The sequence below is a fragment of the Sminthopsis crassicaudata genome, chromosome 4, assembly GCF_048593235.1.
Source record: "Sminthopsis crassicaudata isolate SCR6 chromosome 4, ASM4859323v1, whole genome shotgun sequence".
NCBI classification, from domain to species: domain Eukaryota; kingdom Metazoa; phylum Chordata; class Mammalia; order Dasyuromorphia; family Dasyuridae; genus Sminthopsis; species Sminthopsis crassicaudata.
This window is the reverse complement of record NC_133620.1, coordinates 208,554,898-208,574,981: the sequence shown is the minus strand read 5'-3', so window position 1 is coordinate 208,574,981 and position 20,084 is coordinate 208,554,898. Positions and strand designations below refer to the sequence as shown.

The 20,084-nt window shown below is 33.4% G+C and overlaps 1 long non-coding RNA gene across 1 annotated transcript in view; it reads right to left on the bottom strand.

Annotated features, from left to right (window-relative positions):
• LOC141541224 (uncharacterized) overlaps positions 1 to 19,725 on the bottom strand; it is a 37,398-nt gene extending 17,673 nt beyond the window's left edge. The window contains exons 1-2 of the long non-coding RNA XR_012481697.1: positions 19,597 to 19,725; positions 18,597 to 18,745 (exon numbers count right to left, since the gene is read on the bottom strand). This is a non-coding gene — a long non-coding RNA (uncharacterized LOC141541224). The remainder of the gene's footprint in view (positions 1 to 18,596; positions 18,746 to 19,596) is intronic.
• Between the last annotated feature and the right edge of the window lie 359 nt (positions 19,726 to 20,084).

Here is a 20,084-nt window from a genome sequence, read left to right as displayed (position 1 = left end):
TTTCTGCCTTGAATTTCTCTCCACTCCAATATGTTCTTTTCATATTGCTGAAGAGATTTAACAAAAACATAGATCTGACTATGTTGCCCCACAGTTAATTAAATTCCAAGAGATTCCTATTTCTTCTAGGATGAAATGTAAATTTTTATGTCATTTAAAACCTATTATAGCCTCCACCTACCTTATCAATCTTCAGAGTCCAAGCTGACTGGTCTTCTTGCTCTTTCCCACACTCATTAAAAAGGCCTAAAATATCAAACATAAACTGAAAAGTAAAGGATGATGCCATTCCTTAATTAGAACCATGTAAAGAAAGAGAAATGGATTTATAATGGAAACTTTCTGCTGAGTTAAAATCTGAGACAATCCACTTTTGTTAGTTGTTTTTGCATTGTAGATGGATAGTGAATAGCTACACACAGAAAAACGTGACTTCTGCTGAAAAGCTGTTATATTCACTGACTGGTATGACCAATTATTTGAATTGTTGCATTGTTTGTGTATCAATTAACTTTAAAAAGTAGCTTTAAAAAAAATTTTATCTGCTTGACTAGATACATTGATCAAATTAACTGAAAAATTAGTTACCAGAAATTATTCTTTTACATCCCAAAATATGCAGGATTTTTAAAATTGCTATTCAAGCACAGATTATATTAATTATATAATTATAATATATTATAATTTATTGTATTATATTATAATGCATTATACTATTGAAACTATTTTGGTTACTATAAAGGTATTTTTTTGCAAACAATTTGAATGTGATAAAAATATTATTTCATCTTTAATTCATTCTTCAAAAAAAAAAGGCTATACAATCTGCCCCCTCCTACCTTTTCAATCTTCTTATGATATATATAAATTGTTTTGCAAATCTTTTACAAATGTTATCTGCTATCATTGTTGTTGCTATTATTATTATTACTATCACTATTTCTGTTTTCATTAACAATACCACCACCATTACTACTATTACTGCTACCACTATTACTATTACAAGTACATTACTGCCAACACTACCACCACCAGTACCATTATTACTATAATTGCTAGGATTTTACTACTACCACTGTTACCACATTACTACCACTACTACCACTACTACTACTATCACTACTGCTACCACTTCTACTATAATTATTACTACTACTTTAGCTTTTTAGTACAACTATCACCATTACCACCACCACCACTACTACTATCACCACCACCACCACTACTACTATACAATTGCAGTTCTGCACCTATAATGTTTCATCTCCTATTTTAAGTTCATTTGCACTGCTGTCTTCCCCCTCCCCTTTGAAATATCTTCCTGTATTCACCCCTTAAAATTCTTAGTTTGCTACAAACTTTAAAATATTTCTTTTCTTGATCCCTAAAGTTGCTAGTGCCTTTTTCCTACCCTAGTATCATTTAGCAATTACTTTACATGTATTTTGCATCTATTTATGTAATAGAGAACATGATTAGATTTACCATTTTTAAGAAAAGAAAAAAATTGCAGATATTCCAACATGATTCCAAGACAATACATGGAACTTTAAAGTCTGTTAACAACCATAATGATTCAGCATCTAATATTATGTGATGACAAAAATTCTTATAATCAGTTATCAAAAAACTTCACTGAAACTTTGGGAATGTTACCCCCTGCTCTAATATTTGAGATTGGCAGTCAACCACCTCACATGTGAATCAAACCCTATATACACAAATAATTCATGAGGGGATCTTACACAAGCCTTTCATTCTTCTGGTAGTCATTTTGCATTGGGGTTACCACTTTTGTTGAAAGTGAATATTTGGCTTGGAGAAGACAAGTCTATGATCAATCCAGCAATCTGTACCACACATTGCCTTCCTCAGTGTTAGGATTCTTACAAGGTGCTAAGTCACTGGAATGGATATAATAATGGATCTAATTTAGCATGTTACTTAACAATTCTCTAGTTCGGAGTTCACACCTTTAAGAGAGCATACTTTTAAGGAGCTCCCACAGGCCCAGGGAGTATCCACAAGCCCATTCTCTGGGAGGATATAAGGAGCCAGGATTCAGGGAGGAGGAGTCAAGATTTCATTCCCACTTTGACCTTCGTGCTGGCTGGAGACACTCGGACAAGAGCTCTCGGGAACCAAAGAGAGAGAAAGGCCTCTAAGAAAGCTAGCCGAGCCTCAAGTGAAGGAGACAAGGCTTGTAGGAGAAAAATAAAGGATCTGGAGATAAGATTTGGAAAAGAGACAGTATAGGACTTTAACACCTGGCTGCATTTTAGGGTGATGAAACTGAATTGAAAGGAAGACTGCCTCCAGAAGCTATCCAAGAAATCTGCCCTCAGAGAATGATTACAATTGAGAGAAACAGAACATTACACTCAGATTGTATTCATAAAGTTTTACTGTGTTTAGGTAAATGAAAAATAGTATTGGTGATGAAAAGGTCATGAGATGCATATGTCTTCAGTACTTAAAAGTCCATTAAACTATTGTTGTTTCCAACTTCATTTCTTCCAAGGACTCTCTGCCCTATTCTAACATTAAAGTCATCCAGAATTATGTTTGGCTTCTTTTGGTGATAAAGACCTCCATGTCTTCATAAAATCTTATTTGACTTCATAAAAGTTCATCATGGTGATCCCTTGTCCCATGGGACACTGATGATGATGACTTGTCATTTTACTGCAAGTGGCAATCACATGTCATGAGCCTGTTGTTTACTCCTTTGTATAGTCATAGAGGTTTCTTGACTAGATTAGTTTTGATTACAAAACCTCCACCAGCTTCATACTCTCTCCCCTTTACTGTGGCCACTTCATAAAAAAAATGTATCCAGATAACTTCTGCAAACTGGTCTAAATTTGTCGTCTTATTTCACTCAGGGCTGCTATTTGGATGTGATACCTGCTGAGTTCTCTCGCAACAAGAACTGTTTGTCTTTCAGATCTACTGGATGTTATGTTGTCTATAAATATGCATATATTCCACGTAACTGATGTGGAGTAGAATCATCTTTGCAGAAATTTTGTACTTTTGTATTTTGACCGAAGGCTGAGATCCCTGCCCACCACAGTAATCAGACCAAGGTTAGGTAGCAGACAATTTTTAGGGCATCTTTTCTAGCCCCTTTCTTATATCAGGAGATCAACAGTACAATTTTAGAAGGATGGTCAGACACCCCAAGAGCTTTTAAATTCTGCTATTGTTTCTAATGATAAGACAACCCTATGGCTTGGGTCACTTGTGGGCAGCGTTGTGACTTCAGCTCCTAGTATATTCATGCATACTGCTTTGTCACTTGCTTGTCACCAAAGGACTTTCAGATAGGTAAAAATGCCATAAGTGATGTCTTTTAATCCATGTGTAAATTGCATTTAATGAGACACCATTGTACAATTTTATTAGTCTCATTCTTTCTTTCAGAGTCATCACATTAGTGGCCAGACAGAATGAAAATGACTGGCGATAGCTTGAGACGCAGTGGATGACTTTGATGTCTTTAATGTCTAATCAAGTTCTAAATGTTCCTTGGTGACCATTATAGCTGCCTCCATGGCAAATTGTTCTCATCTACCCATTCCACTAAATGAAATCTTCACCTGCTTGGGGTATATACTCCCCAAATCACCAAAGGGTTTGAAACCTTCAATCTGGTTTAGCCCATCTGCCAAAGCAGTTTCCCAGGATGTAGTCACTTTAGATGCTACATCTTCTTGGAGTAACAATTGAGAGTTAGGTGGACATAAAAGGTAGAAAGCAGAACAGAAAAGGGCTTGGCAGCCCTCACACCAGAGGTACTACTCTTCTCTGAATATACTCTATACCTAAAAGGCAAACAAGAAAAGGGAGAAAAAAAAAACAAAATTAAATATCCCCAAAAGAAAAGTAGTAAAAAAAAAAACAAAACAAAAAACAAAAAACCTAAAAGGAGAGAGGAACCTATGAACTTGGTAAAGGAACAAAAATAACGAGAGAGACCATTAAAAGATCTGTTTCTAAAAGTATACAAGGAAAAAAAGTGTGAAAGCATAAGGCAAATGCAAGTGATGATAAACAGGCCTAAAATATTATGAAATAAATTCCACAACATTCCAATTACAGATGAATTAATGTTTTGTGTTTGGTTATGTAACATAAAAAGAAATCATGTAAAAGAGGAAATGAGAAGATAGAAGGATCCACTTGATCTATCTTAATCAAGTGAAAGATTAATAAAGGAATATTTTATATAATGATAAAATATAGCAAAATCCATTTGGAAAGAAAAAGAAAATATCTCTACTATCCAAGAAAATAATGAAAATAGGTGGGAGAAAGGGAAAACAGCACCTGAAACTATAAAACAATGAAACTCAATAATCTAGTGTTAAATAAATTGTTTTTAAAAAAACAAATTATTAGAAAGAATTACATATATGCTAAAATGTGTTAGGGAAATTGGAAGGTTGTATAGTGGAGATTAGGCTTAGAGCAATACCTTATATTTCACAATATGTTCTATGCGAATATATCATGTTAATATTAAATATCATTTTATTAGAAAAAAATAGAAAAGAAGCAGATCATATGCTTTTCACATCTAAGGGTAAAAGCTGTAATCTTAATCTAACAAAGAATAGAGATAGGATAAAATTTGGGTGAAAAAACTCTAAGGATTTGGTACCCAAGAAATATAAACTATATACATACACACATATGTATAGATAAGTTTTTAAAAATTATGAGCAAATTTTGGAAAAGAATTGCCAACTATTAATAGCCATATGAAAAACTCCCAAATCACTAACAATAAAAGAAATGCAAATCAGAACATCTGTGAAGTTTTGCTTCATACTATGCAAATTGGCAAAGATGACAAAATATGACAATAGTCAATGTTAGAGGGATCATGAGAAAATAGGTACACTCCTACACTGTTGGTGGAAATATAAATGAAGAAAACCATTTTGGAAAGCAATTTGAAATGACAGAAATAAAGTTACTAAAATGCCAACGTCCTTTCACCCAGAGATTCCATTACTATACTTCTACCTCAGGGAGGACATTGATAAGAAGAAACTTGTCATATACACCAAAATATTTATAGCAGCATCTTTTGTGATAGCATGGAACTGGAAACCAATTCAAGGTCTTTTTATTGAGAAATGGATAAACAAATTATGGTGAGTTAATCTAATAAAATATTGCTGTGCTATTAGAAATGATGAATGTGATGATTACAGGGAAAATGTAAAGATCTGCATAATCTGATTCAGAGTGAGTGAATTAAGTGGAGACAAGAAAACTATATATATATATATACATATATATGTGTATATATATATGATGAGTATATCAATGAAAACAATCACACATAAAACTAAAAGTTAAAAGTAAATATTTCAAAAGTATATAGAAAAGGAATGGCTCAAAAAATACTTCCACCCTACTCCTTTTGAGAGGTCCACAAGTATTGCAAAATAGTTGGACTTAAATGTATTGATCAATTATGTTGATTTTCTTTTATTTTTCTTTTTTCTGTCTTAAAAATACTATTTATTATATGGAATAGTTTTCTTGAAGAGGTAATGAAAGGGATACTGTTAGAAATTATGATATAAAAAAGAAATCACCACTTTATAAAACTGCAAAATTATAAAGAACAAGCACAGCTTGAAAAAAAAGATTTGAGAAAAGTGCCCCCTCTCCTCTCATTCCTCACACCTTTTTAGAGGTATGAGCTTAATAAGTATGGTACATTGCAAAGGTTTTCACATGTTTTTGATGTTTCAATTAATTATCCTAATTTTTCCTCTTTTTTCTTGAAAAATATGATTTTTTCACATATGGGGTGGTTCTCTAAAAGGACAAGGTAATTATAGTGGAAGAAATCAAATGAAATCAGTGAAAAGTTATTAAAATTTAAAAATATGGCCTTTCTAATTTGATAATGCCAAGTTTGCATTCTATAGACACAGTCTTTAAGAAACCAATAATGTAATCAACTCTGCCATTATTGTTGGGTGGTATATGTCAAACATGTTTTTCCCATTAAAGCTACCATTCACATATACATATATACATACATATATATGTATATGTGTGTCTTTCTCTCTGATAACCAAAACCTTTGATGTAAAGCAATATTTATTCTTATTATGAAAGGATTTTTCTTGGAGTAGAGGGATAAAAAGCTATAATAACATGTCCAGAAATTTGAATTTCAAAATAATGGCTAATAAGGCTTCTCACTTCAAAAATATCTGCTTAAAAAGATTTTCCCCAAAAAATCTATAAATTTTTCAATTTTATATAGTAATCATACATTATTTTAAAATGTGAGCCTACATATTTATGTATGTATGTATATGTGTATGTATAAAATTTGCCTCTCTTTCAGAGTAGAAAAATAGCACTTGTTCCTGCATTCTCTGAATACCCTTTCATTTTGGGATATAGCTTCTATTTTAGGATAACCTACTTTTGGAATAATATGATACAGTTTTAAATTTTATATATGTTAGTATGTTAGTTTTATGTTAATTTAGTTAGTTAGTATGTTAATTTTATGAACAAACCAAGTTATACACAAAGTATTTTTATGTTAACATTATTTTTGATGCACCTACAAAAATAAAATTTCTAAAAATATTGAAGTTGTGGAAAAAAGTCTGACTCTTTTGCTTCTTTAGAATGAGAATTGACAATTATATGCCAATAAATCTGACAATCTGAGCAAAATAGATGGATTTTTTAAAATATAAATTGCTTAGATTAACAGAAGAGGAAATAAGCTTAAATAACCCCATGTTAGAAAATGAAATTGAACAAGCCATTGATGAACTCCCTAAGAAAATATTCCCAGGACCAGATGGATTCACAAGTTAATTCTTCCAAACATTTAAAGAAAATTTTATCCCAATATTATATAAACTAATAGGAAATAGGCAAAGTCCTACCAAATTCTTCTTATAGCACAAATACGGTGCTTCTACCTAACCAAGAAGAGCAAAAACAGAGAAAGAAAATCTTATACTCCCTCTCTCACTTCTCCCTATCCCCTCCATCTATGTGTTTGTGTGAATGTGTGTGTATCTCTCTTTTTTTCTTTCTTTTTGATTCAAATGTTCTTTCACAAAATGACTAATGTGTTTTACATGATTGCAAATCTATAACCTATATAACATTACTTATTATCTCAGGGAGGGGAAGAAAAAAGAGGATGGATAGAATTTAGAGCTCAAAACTTTTTAAAAAAATACTAAAATTATTTTACAAGTACTTGGGAAGTAAAATATTTAAAAAATAAAATTAAGCATGAAATGAGGATAGCATGGAAAGAACCAAAATTTTAGAGATTGGATTCTCATATTAGCAAAATATATTAGGAATCCATTTTAATCCATTGGCATGCATATTACTAAGTTCCTACTATATGTCAGGTATTGCTCTAGGCTTTAAAACACTATAGTATAGCAGAAAAGACTCTGGCTATGAAGTTAATTCAGTTTCTACCTCTCATTTTTACTAGCCTTTTTACTTTGGGTGAGTAGAGCTATCTTAGATTCTTTAGCTATGAATTATAAAATGAAAGAGTTGGACTAAGATATTCCTTTCTGTTCTGGGGGGGGGGAAGAGCAAAAATTAAATTCTCTGCATTCCAGGAATCTTTATTCTATTGAAGAGATAGAGAAATAGATAAACTTACACAAATAAGTACATTTGGGGAAAGGAATTCATTAGCAATTGAGGGGAAACCAGAAAAATCTTCACATAAAATGTAGCATATGAGATTAATTTTTTAGAAAATCAAGAATTCTAAGAGGAAGAAGAGAGGAAATAATGTATTTTGGGAGGTATCCTATGCAAAAGCAAAATGAGAAATGGAGTGTCACAGTAAAGGAACATGTACAAGGTCAATTTGGATTGATATGATAGAGTGAAAGGAAACAATTGAGCCTGTTTTACCATTATCTCTATTCTACAATCATTTAAAACATGCTCCACTCTGAATTCTGATTAGGAAAGACAATAAAAAATCACAAAGTTTAATTTTTTACAACCCAAAGCATTTTAAGGAGACAGATAAAGAGGTATGGGGACAAGAGGAAGTGAATTTGGGTAGGAACATGTGCAGCACAGAGAATTCAAAGCCCAAGATTAAAAGATGGCTAAAAACATGCAAAAGGCAGGAGCATTAAGGCAGAAAAAAATCCCAGGGTATCTTTGAATGAGCACTGAATGAAGAGGTACTATGATAATAAGAAAGCTCAAGGCACAACACACACACACACACACACACACACACACACACACACACACACACACACACAAACACACACACAAAATTACTTATAAACATCTATAAGCAAAATCTTAAAGAGAAAAATGCAGTTAGGACACAAATCTAATAAAAACTTTTAGAAGCAGTAATCAGTATTTTTTTAAAAGAGCTAAAAATGATTTTTAAAAACAAATGAAAGTAATGGAAGAAATAAATGAAAAGATAATTAATAGTTTAGAAAAAGGGATATTAAGTTTAAACACAATAAAATAACTCCTAAAAATTAGAATAGAAAAAATGGAAGCTAATGAATTTATGAGAGATCAAGAAATAATCAAAGTCAAAAACTGAAAAAAAGAAAAATGGTAAATAGCTTAATTTTAGAAAAGTTAGCTATGATAGCACTTGAAGAATATTAAATGAGTATAAAAAGGAGTATGCCTATTACTCAAATATGAATAACATCTTCACAAAAAGTGAATACATATTAGGACATAAAAATATCACAAACAAATGCAGAAAATTAAAATTAGTAAATGCCAATAAGATTAGTAGTTCTATACCTCAAAGAGATCAAAGAAAGAAGAAAGGGAGTCATATATGCAAAAAAAGATATTTTAGCAGCTCTTTTCTATAATAGCAAAAAATTGGAAACTGAAAGAATGCCCATTAATTAGAAAACACTGAGTAAATTATGACATATGAATATAATTAAATAAACTTGTGCTGAAATAAATGATGACATATAAAGTTTTTTAAAACTTTGCATGAATTAATGCAAAATAAAGTGAGCAAAACTAGGAGAATAATGCATATAATAAGGATATTCTAAATACAATTAACCAGTTGTTGTTTTTTAATTTAAAATTTTAATTAATTTAATTTTTTAATTTATTTTTTTTAATTTTTTTATTTAATTCTGAGCAATATAATGACCAACCACAATTTCAAAGGAGTGAAAAGGAAATGTGCTATTCATATCCAAATAAAGAAGCAATGGTCTGGGAGTACAGATCAAAGCATATTTTCTTTCCCTTCATTCTTGTTTCTTTCCCTTTTTTGAACATGGCTGAAGTAGGAGTTAGTTTTGTGTGATATTTTCTTTTTTTGTCAGATGTGGACTTATTCCTCTATTTAAAATCTTATTCTAGTTATTGGACAACCTATTAAACTGCTTCTTATCCAGAAGGCAACTTTGGGTCTTAGCTTACAGGTCCTAGTTTACTGTATAAGTGACTAAGAGAGGGACCCCCTGTGATTGTCACAGGACAATCTATTCCCTTTACCTTAATAAAGATGGACAACGGAAGCATCCTTGAACTCTTAGGGCATGACTTCCACTTGCCATATAATCTAGAAAATTTTAATTAGTTTTGTAAGAGCAATGGACTCCCCACCTTATAAATCTCAGCTGGAATACCACATGAAAGTAGCCTAATGGCATTCAAAACCTCTTTTTCGGTTGGAACTTTCGATAGGGAATGATTGATTTCTCAAACTAAATTGTTAAGCACTCCAACTCTATTGCACAGAGCACAACTCCATTGGTTGGATTCAGTGTTCAAATACCAAATGTACTCTTGTCAAAAATATATATATATTATGGAGTATTAACATAGGGAAGTTCTCAAAAGGTAGTCAAAAATGATACAAGGACATCCTGAATGTATCTCTTAAGAATTTTAGAATAAATTGTATGAAATGAGAGACACTGGCACAGGACTGCCCAACATGATATGCCTTCATCAAAGAAAGTCCTGTGCTCTATGAGCAAACCGGATTGAATTAGCTAAAATACATGAAATGTACAAAATTATAAAATCTGCCCCAAATGTTCATTTTGACTATTTGCTAACAATAGGTTGTGTCCGATCTATGGCAGATAATCTGAGCTCATAATGATATGATTAGTCACAATTGAACACACTGAAACTCAACTCTGACATAGTGATGTCATTTTGGTCCTCTTTTAGAAAGAAGGACAACCAACCAACCAATTAACTGCCTATACAAATCACTGATGAATTAAACATTTTCATGTTATTACAGAGGACTTATATTGTTTAATTTCCTCTCCTCGATTAAATTTTAAGTTTTTTGAAGCCAAAAACCACATCTAATTCATCTTGCAATTCTTTCTGAGGCACAACACTATGTCTCATACAAAATAGATACTGAATAACTATTTGTTGATGGATTGACTGATTGATTTGAACTAATTTAATATTGGTTAAAACATAAACACTAAATGAGTCTAATATTCAGGCCAGAATCACCTGGTATTCCCTGTAGTTACACTGAAAAAATAAGAATCCTCAGTTTCGACTATTTTCTTTGCCATGTTTTAACAAGGGACTTTTTTCTAAGTTCATCTCACGCATACACACAGTACATACTTTATAGGGTGAGAAAAAGGAAAATACCCACTAGAAAGGGGACATGATTAAAGCTTATTTTCCCCAGAATGGATAGTGAAATCAAAGTTTAAAATGCTTCTACAGAAGGGACTGATGAAAGATTAATAATTAATGTATAGCAGCAATACAGAATTTTTGAAATGTAAATTTGATGAACAAAAAGTGGCATATTATGATAAGCAAGAGAAACAAGGGAAATTGAATACAGGAGGGCCCTTTACTCAGAGAAAGAAAGAATAGTAAAGAACATCGATTGGGAATATTGGCTTTGTTTTCTCTTCTTCATGTAAATCTTTATTTGGACCTCTGATAATGTACAGAAGTTAAGAGTGAAGGGCAAGAACCCTTTAACCAAAACAATTTATAATTTTTCATTATAGTAATTACCTTAAAATTATGTATATTTTTTAAAAAACCCACTTTGACTCTATATTTCTCTCCATCATCTCTGTTTTGTTTTGTTCTCTCTCTCTCTCTTTTTTTTTTTTTTGCTACTGGCTGTCCTTTTAAACATATTCTTATTTTCTTCCAATATTTGTATATCATTTTTCCCCCTTTTAACTAAGCTCCTTTTGAAATGTCTCCTTTTGTGTCTCTCAAGGCAGGGGGCAGGGTCTTTCCTTTCCTTTTTGGCCTAGTTTACACGGGAGCTTTGAGAGCAGCTTCACCAGGGACTCTCACAAGAGCTGTGCAAATTGCCCCACTGCTTCAGTGGGAAGAGCCACTCATCTCTGAGGCCCCGTGCTGGGCCCAAGTGCATCAAGGCCATAGAAACCCCTTGATGCTGCTTCATGCTGTGATCTTCCTTTGCACTGTGTCATATGTCAGGATGGGTTTTCCCACAATGCATTCTTGAGTTCAGTGTCAGGGAAAAAGAACAAATAATCTGCTCGCGTCACTGCCAAACATGCTACCTGCATGGCAGGGAGCATAGTCCTTTCTCATCCACTAGAGTAAATTCACTTGGCTGAAGATGGCTTTTCCTTTCCATTATGTTCCCTCCTCCCCCTACTCTGCCCTATCCTCACCTCCCCTTCAAAGTACTATTCTTCGAGGTTGGGACATGAATGTGGCTAAGAAAATTTAAATTTGAAGATCATTGTGAGTGCCCTTTTTGCTACATCCAGGCTAACTTAATGTTGCTGTTTGCATATATATAACTATTCTAAGATGATCTGCATTGATTCTGGACTGTTCCTTTCTATAAGCTAGAAAACTTGGAAAGGGAAGAAACATTAAGATTGTAGGTCTCTTAAACTGTCATCTCACCAAGGAACATGTGGAAGCAACATCTTTGAAGGCCCATTTTATTTTCATTTTCCTTAAATAATGGAGCACAATTTTGGGGCCTTTAAATTTACCAACTATCATCTTTACTTTTTTTTCTCTCTGTCACTCTCTCCATATGTATACAAAATAAATATAGAAAACATATACACACATTTATGCATATATGTATTTATACAAACACATATATTGGATATATATGTATATAAACACACATACATAGGTATACACACACACACAAATATATATATATATATATATATATATATATATATATATATATATATATATATATATATATATGTCTTTAAAAATAGTAAGCAGTTAACAAATGCTTGAGAAAATTATCTATAGTCCATAATAGGAAAATCAAGCAAAAGCTTGCTACAAATAGAAAACAGATCTGTGCCTCCAAAGTCACCAAAAGGAATAAATGCAAATTCATATCTCTCTAATCCTAGACGGAGAAGAACAGTCTTTTTTTTTTTTTTTTGGTCAAGGAGCAAGGAAGGGCATCACAAACACAGGCAATCAAATCAGCAGACTGCAGCTCCATAGCAAGAGAAAAGAGAACACAGTGCCATGTTATTGTGTAGATTTCTAAAGATTTAAACTGAACCATCTACTTCCAGGGTTACCCCTCTGGGAGCCCACACAACCATAAAGTCAGCCTTCAGATGTTTGTAACAAAGCACCCACATAAGACTACAAACAGAATTCTCCAGTTCATGATATATCTAAAATCAAGGAGAAATAACTGAGCAGTGGAGTACAGAAAGATCTTGCATTGCTGTAGTACTAAATGGAGGATGGAGAACCCAGATAAAGGTTAAAGCAAAACAATTCAAATTCAGCAAGTTATTCTGACTGCATAATTCAGAAGTCATTTGCAACATAAAATTCTATATTGGGACATATTATATATATATATATATATATATATATATTGAAAATGAAGGTATTTCCCCATTAAATGAGCTAGCAGAATATATACAAGGCCATAATTACTGAGATCCTCCCTCTCTGTCTCTGTTTCTACACCTCTCTGTTTTTGTCTCTCTGTCTTTCTGTTTCTCTCTAGTTCTGACTTTCTCTCTTATTCACTGTCTCAGTTCTCTCTGCCACTGTCTTTTTCTCCTGCCTTTGCTCTCTGTTGGTCTCTCCATCTCTCTGCTCTCTCTTACATTATCTCTCTCTGTCTCTTGTTCTGTGAGTCTCTGTTTATCTTTGTCTCTCACTTTCTATCTCTCTGATTCAGGTTTCACTGAGTGTGTGTCTCTGTTTCTGTCTCTGTCTCTCACATACTCTCATCACTAAATTAAAAGACAAAAAAGAGTTATGACTATGGCATTTATCTTCATTCTAGTGATTTTTTTTGTAATTACTAAGTATGGTTTCTCTCTTATCACCATCATCTCTCCCCATCAACCTTTCGCCCACCCCCAGCACAGAAATATACTTATACTTGGAAAAATGGTATAATGGATAAAGGGCTAGCTTTGGATTCAGGAAGGTTTAGCTAGGTTCAAACCCTGACTGTCACATTTCAATACCTCTATAGGGAACTCTCTTTGATTACACATTATAACTATATCTCCCCACACTGATAAAATTCCATGCCTGAGCAAAAATTCTACTCTAATATGGAATGAGATTAGGTTCCATATTGGGGCAAGATTATAATAATATTCAAAAATAGAAGTTCTTCCTTGATTATGGGATGTTAATATCTTATCCCAATCTATGTACCAACCTTTCTTCTCCAATGCTGATACAAGAATAACTGGGTTCTCTAGAATTATTGTATATGGACCCATTAAGAAACTTCAATTCCTAACCATATTTTTAAAAAAATTCCTTATATTCATATACAGCTATTACCATTAATGCTCTATACATTCATCTGGTTCCATTTATTTTTGGCTAACAATTATTTAGAGCTAGAAAGAAATTTAGAGGGATAATTAGATAGCACAGTGGATAGAACCCTGGCCCTAGAATCAGGACTACTTTAGATCAAATTCAGCCTCACTTACTAGCTATGAGACACAGCCACACACATAAAGAACTTTAGAGATCCATCTAATCTTGGAGGCCATCAAACCTCTTGTTTTACAGATGAGAAAACTAAAGCCCATAAAACTTAACTGGTTTGCCCAAGTTCACACAGGTAGCAAATCATTATGTCCTTTGAATCCATATCTAGGATGTTCTACTGAACACACTATTTCCCTAAATTATTTCACTAAAATTTATTCTCCTCAAATTTCTTGTTTTTAAATGAGCCAAGAAGGAAATAATCGGTATCCCCACCCTATGAAACATGCAATTCTGATTGATAACTTCATCATTTGAGTTATTATTTCTAATAGTCTTTATCATCCTTCACATTCCACCCTGGACATCTTTTTGCATTCTCCTTACTTGCTACTATACCCTAGATCACTAGACTTTCATCCATCCTGCAGCTTCACTCTCTAGACAAGACACAGTTCCTTGTGGTCTTAAATGGGCTCAATTTTAGAACTCCTGTCTGAGATTTTATTAATGACCAGACTCATGATTAGATCAATAAATTTACCCACCCTAACACATAATGTTTTTACATTCCATCTGGACCACTCTGATTCCCTCTAAACTTTTTAGACTTCTGAACAATGTCATATACTGTGCAGCAGCAAAGACCAAAGATTATAACCTGAAGAGCTTAACCTTTTCAGCTCTAGAATGTAATCTAGAACCCATATTACTCTGACTGATGAGTGCATCATACAGACTACTATACCTACTTATCTCATTATCCTTTGGGACATTCTATCTAGGCCATCTTCTTGTCAGTCATTCACAATTAGATGTGCCTTCCTTCCCTCCTCCTTCTTCCCTCTACTTCATGCCCTTTTTACAGATCTGAAAATCTAATCAAATTGACAAAGCATCTGGTACTGGAATTTGTTTATTAACTTTTCAATAGTTCTACTCATCATTTTCACAGTTTTATATTTTTTGGCCACCACTTCCATATATTGCCATCTCCCACATAAGCACTTTGCGTCAGGGCCACCTTACTTTCATATTTGTATACATATAGTATACAAATTTGTATGCATATAAGTATACATAGATAGATAGATAGATAGATAGATAGATAGATAGATAGATAGATAGATAGATAGTAGCATAGTGCTTTACACATAAGATAATAAAGTTTTTTTTCATTCATTTATTCATCATTGGAAGTTTCACTTTCCTCCCAGTCTCTGATAATATGACTAACATCTAAACACATACAAGACACAAAGAAACTAAGCTTGTGTATCTTCCATTCTTATGTGGTTTTCATATATGGCTGAGAGTATTTACTCTCATAATAACAGTAGCCCATATTAACAGTATATTAACAGTAGTCCAATTCTATGTTCTCTTGTAGTTTCCAAAAAGGTGTAGTAGAATTCAAAATACCATTACTTTCCATGAGTAACCCAAGACTTTCAATGAGGCTATTCATCCAGCAACTATGTCTACTAAGTACAATTATTTCTGTATCTGGAATGTTCTTCTTAGACCTCTTGAACAAATATCTCATCAACCTTAGTTCACTGGGTTTTTTTGTTTTGGTTTGGTTTTTTCCCCCACTGGGAATCCCCATCCCCTTCCAATATGGCACTTATTGTTGCTGTCCAGATGTTTCAGTAATGTCTGACTCTTTGTGACTTCATCTGGAGTTTTCTTGGCATAGATACTGGAGATAGTTTGCCATTTCCTTCTGCAGTTCATTTTACAGATAAGTAAACTGAGGCAAATAGGGTTAAATGACTTGCTCAAGGTAAAACAAGTAGAAGGTGTCTGAGACTATATTTGAATTGTCTTGAGTATATTGAAAAGTTTTCCTGACTCCAGAGTGAGAGTTTTATCTATTCTGCCACCTAGCTGCCTTCTTTTTAAAAAATATATATTTTAATAGTTTTTATTTACCAGATATATGCATGGGTAATTTTACAACATTGACAATTGCCAAACCTTTTGTTCTAATTTTCCCCTCCTTCCCCCTCTCCCCCAGATGGCAGGTTAACCAATACATGTTAAATATGTTAAAGTATAAGTTAAATACAATATATGTATACATGTCCACATAGTTGTTTTGCTGTACAAAAAGAATCATACTTTGAAATAATGTACAATTAGCCTGTGAAGGAAATCCAAATTGCAGGTGGACAAAATTAGAGGGATTGGGAATTCTATGTAGTGGTTCATAGTCATCTTCCAGAGTTCTTTCGCTGGGGCTAGCTGGTCCAGTTCATTACGGCTCTATTGGAACTTATTTGGCTCATCTCATTGTTGAAAATGGCCACATGCATCAGAATTGATCATCATATAGTACTGTTGTTGAAATATATAATGATCTCCTGGTCCTGCTCATTTCACTCAGCATCACTTCACATAAGTCTCTCCAGACCTTTCTGAAATCATCCTGTTGGTCATTTCTTACAGAACAATAATATTCCATAATAGTCATATACCACAATTTATTCAGCCAATATCCAATTGATGGACAACCATGTAGTTTCCAGTTTCTGGCCACCACAAAGAGGGCTGCCACAAACATTCTTGCACATACAGGTCCCTTTCCCTTCTTTAAGATCTCTTTGGGATACAAACCCAGTACTAGCTGCCTTCTTAATGGCATGGCACACTATAATAATGTCACATGGTAGGTCTTGAAAAAGAGGGCCCAAATTCTGGTGTTACTTGCATCAATGTTTATGTGAGAATCCTACAAATTCTTGAGAGTAGGTTTTAAGGGTAAAAAGACTAGGCAAGTCATAAATTAGGAACTTACAGTGGTGAGTCAGGGCCATAAAGTTCACTGGTTCTGCTTCTCGCCCTACATGTTCAGAGTTTTCCCTAATTCAGTAACAACTTTTTAGGCTTACTGGGTGGAGTTGGCTAGTTGAATGGCTGAAGAATGGTAATTTTTTTTCCAAAATGTATTTCTGTTACCCCTTGGGTAACCATTCATCTGAAGAATAAGAAGAATAAAAAAGAACAAGAACAAAGAACAAGAAGAAAAGAATAACAGAAAATAAGAAGAGTGAATTTCATTCAGCATTTGATTTATATGCTCCCAAGTACTCTAGAGTAGTCCAAACCAGATTAAAATATAATTAAAATTGGTTACACATATACTTTAATATATTTAACATGTATTGGTCAACCTGCCATCTGGGGTAGACTGTGGGGGGAAGAAACAAAAGGTTTTGCAATTGTCAATGCTGAAAAATTACTCATGCATATATCTTGTAAATAAAAAGCTATAATAAAAAAGAGAAATTGGTTACAAAGTAAAAATACAACATAGATAATGGGTACTTGTGGCTTTCTAAATCAATATCCTACCCTGAGGATCCATTTCTATTTGAATTTAACACCATTGATCTAGGAGAAACCTGACCTCAAAACCAAAAAGACAAGGAATCAAATCCTGGCTCTAATATAAACTGCCTGTGTGACCGACCCTGAGATAGTTACTTAAACATTTAGTGGTCCAGAAAATTTCTTAAGACTATAAGTTTCAGTGAAAAATGAATGGATGCCCATCAATTAGAGAATGATTGGGTAAATTGTGGTATATTAATGTTATGGAATATTATTGTTCTGTAAGAAATGACCAGCAGGATGAATACAGAAAGGTTTGGAGAGACATGAACTGATGCTGAGTGAAATGAGCAGAACAAGGAGATCATTATACACTTCAACAACAATACTGTATGAGGATGTATTCTGATGGAAGTGGATATCTTCAACAAAGAGAAGATCTAATTCAGTTCCAATTGATTAATAAGGGACTACACCCAGAACAATGGGAAATTAGTGTGAATGGTTTACATTTTTGTTTTTCTTCTCAGGTTATTTTTACCTTCTGAAATCCAATTCTTCCTGTGCAACAAGAAAACTGTTAGGTTCTGCACACATATATTGTATTTAGTATATACTATAACATATTTAACATATATAAGACTGCTTGCCATCTAGGGGATGGGGTGGAGGAAGGGAAGGGAAAAGTTGGAATAAAAGTGAGTGCAAGGGATAATGTTGTAAAATATATCCGTGCATATGTCTGTCAATAAAAAGTTATATATAATAAAATAAAATAAAGATTATAAGTTTCAGAAATGCCTTCATTGATTTAGGCAGCTTCCTCAACTAGGAATTCCTTATTCAAATGAAATTCCAGGTCCAACTTCTATCTCTTTTCCATGGCAAGTACCTGGAGATGATGAAAAAAGCATGAATATGGGCTGGTTACTTAACATTTTGAAAAGTCTGACTTCAGTATATTCTAGTTACCCACAAAGAAAAATAAAAGGAAATTGGGTTCATAAAGTATATTGTGTTGTTAGAATGTAGCTGTGTAGTTAGTTATATAGGTAAGTCACACACAACAAAAGAAATTCATAGACCTCTCTTTGAAAAAACAACTAAGAATTTTTTTTCTAAATCACATCCATATGAAATGCACATGATTAATTTCCATCCAGATGAATTTTTAAAATTTCATTTAAAGAGGTATATATAGATACATAAAACATTCTTTATAACAGCATCAGTTTCTTTCTCTTATGCCTTACCCTGCATGTACCATCATGTAAGAGATAAACCTCCAATCTTGTTTCCTCTTGTCTGGCCGATAGATGAATGGACTCTCCCAGATTTCTCTTTCCAGGGTGGCCCACTGGTCCTGAGGCTTCCAGAAGGTGTAGTAAAGGAAAATAACCACCTGACAAGAAGTGACAAATAATGTTAATGATACTTCATTCAAATTTAATTTCAAAACAAATCATGTATCATACAAAATCAAATCATACAAAATTGTATCATTTTTAGTATGAAATTCATAGAATCATTCAGAGATCTGGATGGAAACTGGGGGGGGGGTGGGATATGAGGATCTGGAGGATTTTGCCTAGACGAGAAAAAATTTAGTAAGTTATTATGATTGAATTTGAAGGAGAGTAATGAGACTTATTCTTCTTCATGGGTCCCCAGGTTGGAACTAGGACTTTTAAGTTAAAGTCATTTGGAGGCAAGTTTTTGTTCATTATAAGAAGGAAATTCCTCACAATTAAAGACTTCCAAAATGAGAACAATTTACCCTTATAGGTACTAACTTCCCTTTCCCCATAATAGTTTAAACAGTGGCTGAATAGTCATATTTGTCAGGAATATTTAAAAAGGGAATCTTTTAAAGCAATAAGAAATGCTCATCATATTTTAATGATGTTCAAATTATGGGTAATTTTGCTGGATGACTGTCTATAAAATGACAAGGTTGAAATAAATAGTCTCTAAAATTCCTTCCAATTCTAGACCTATGACCCTATAACCCTATTATTACAATTAGGAATTCAAAAAGTCTGTCTTGAGCTGATCTTGGATGCTAAGGTGGGTTGGACCCGATTAGTACATAAAAATAAACCAACTAGGAAACTAGGAAGCTGTGTGGGCTTTACCTTGGGAAGCCCAAGACTTTCCACTAGGCCATTCATCCAGCAACTATGTCTACTAAGTACAGTTGTTTCTGTATCTGGAATGTTCTTCTTAGACCTCTTGAACAAATATTTTACCTACCTTAGTTCACTGTTTTGGTTTTTTTGTTTGTTTGTTTGTTTGTTTTTCTATTGGGAATCCCCATCTCCCTCCAATATGGCACTTATTGTTGCTATCCTGATGTTTCAGTCATGTCTGACTCTTTGTGACATCATCTGGAGTTTTCTTGGCATAGATACTGGAGATAGTTTGCCATTTCCTTCTGCAGTTCATTTTACAGATAAGTAAACTGAGACAAATAGGGTTAAATGACTTGCTCAAGATCAAACAGGTAGAAGGTGTCTGAGACTACATTTGAATTCAAGTCTTCCTGACTCCAGGGTAAGAACTTTATCCATTCTGCTACCTAACTGCCTTCTTAATGCCATGGCACACTATAATGATGTCACATAGCAGGTACTGAAAAAGAGAGCCCAAATTCTGGTGTTACTTGCATCAATATTTATGTGATATTGCAATATTATGCTCGTTTTATGGGTGAAAGAGTTATGTATTTTGAAATTTAAAGA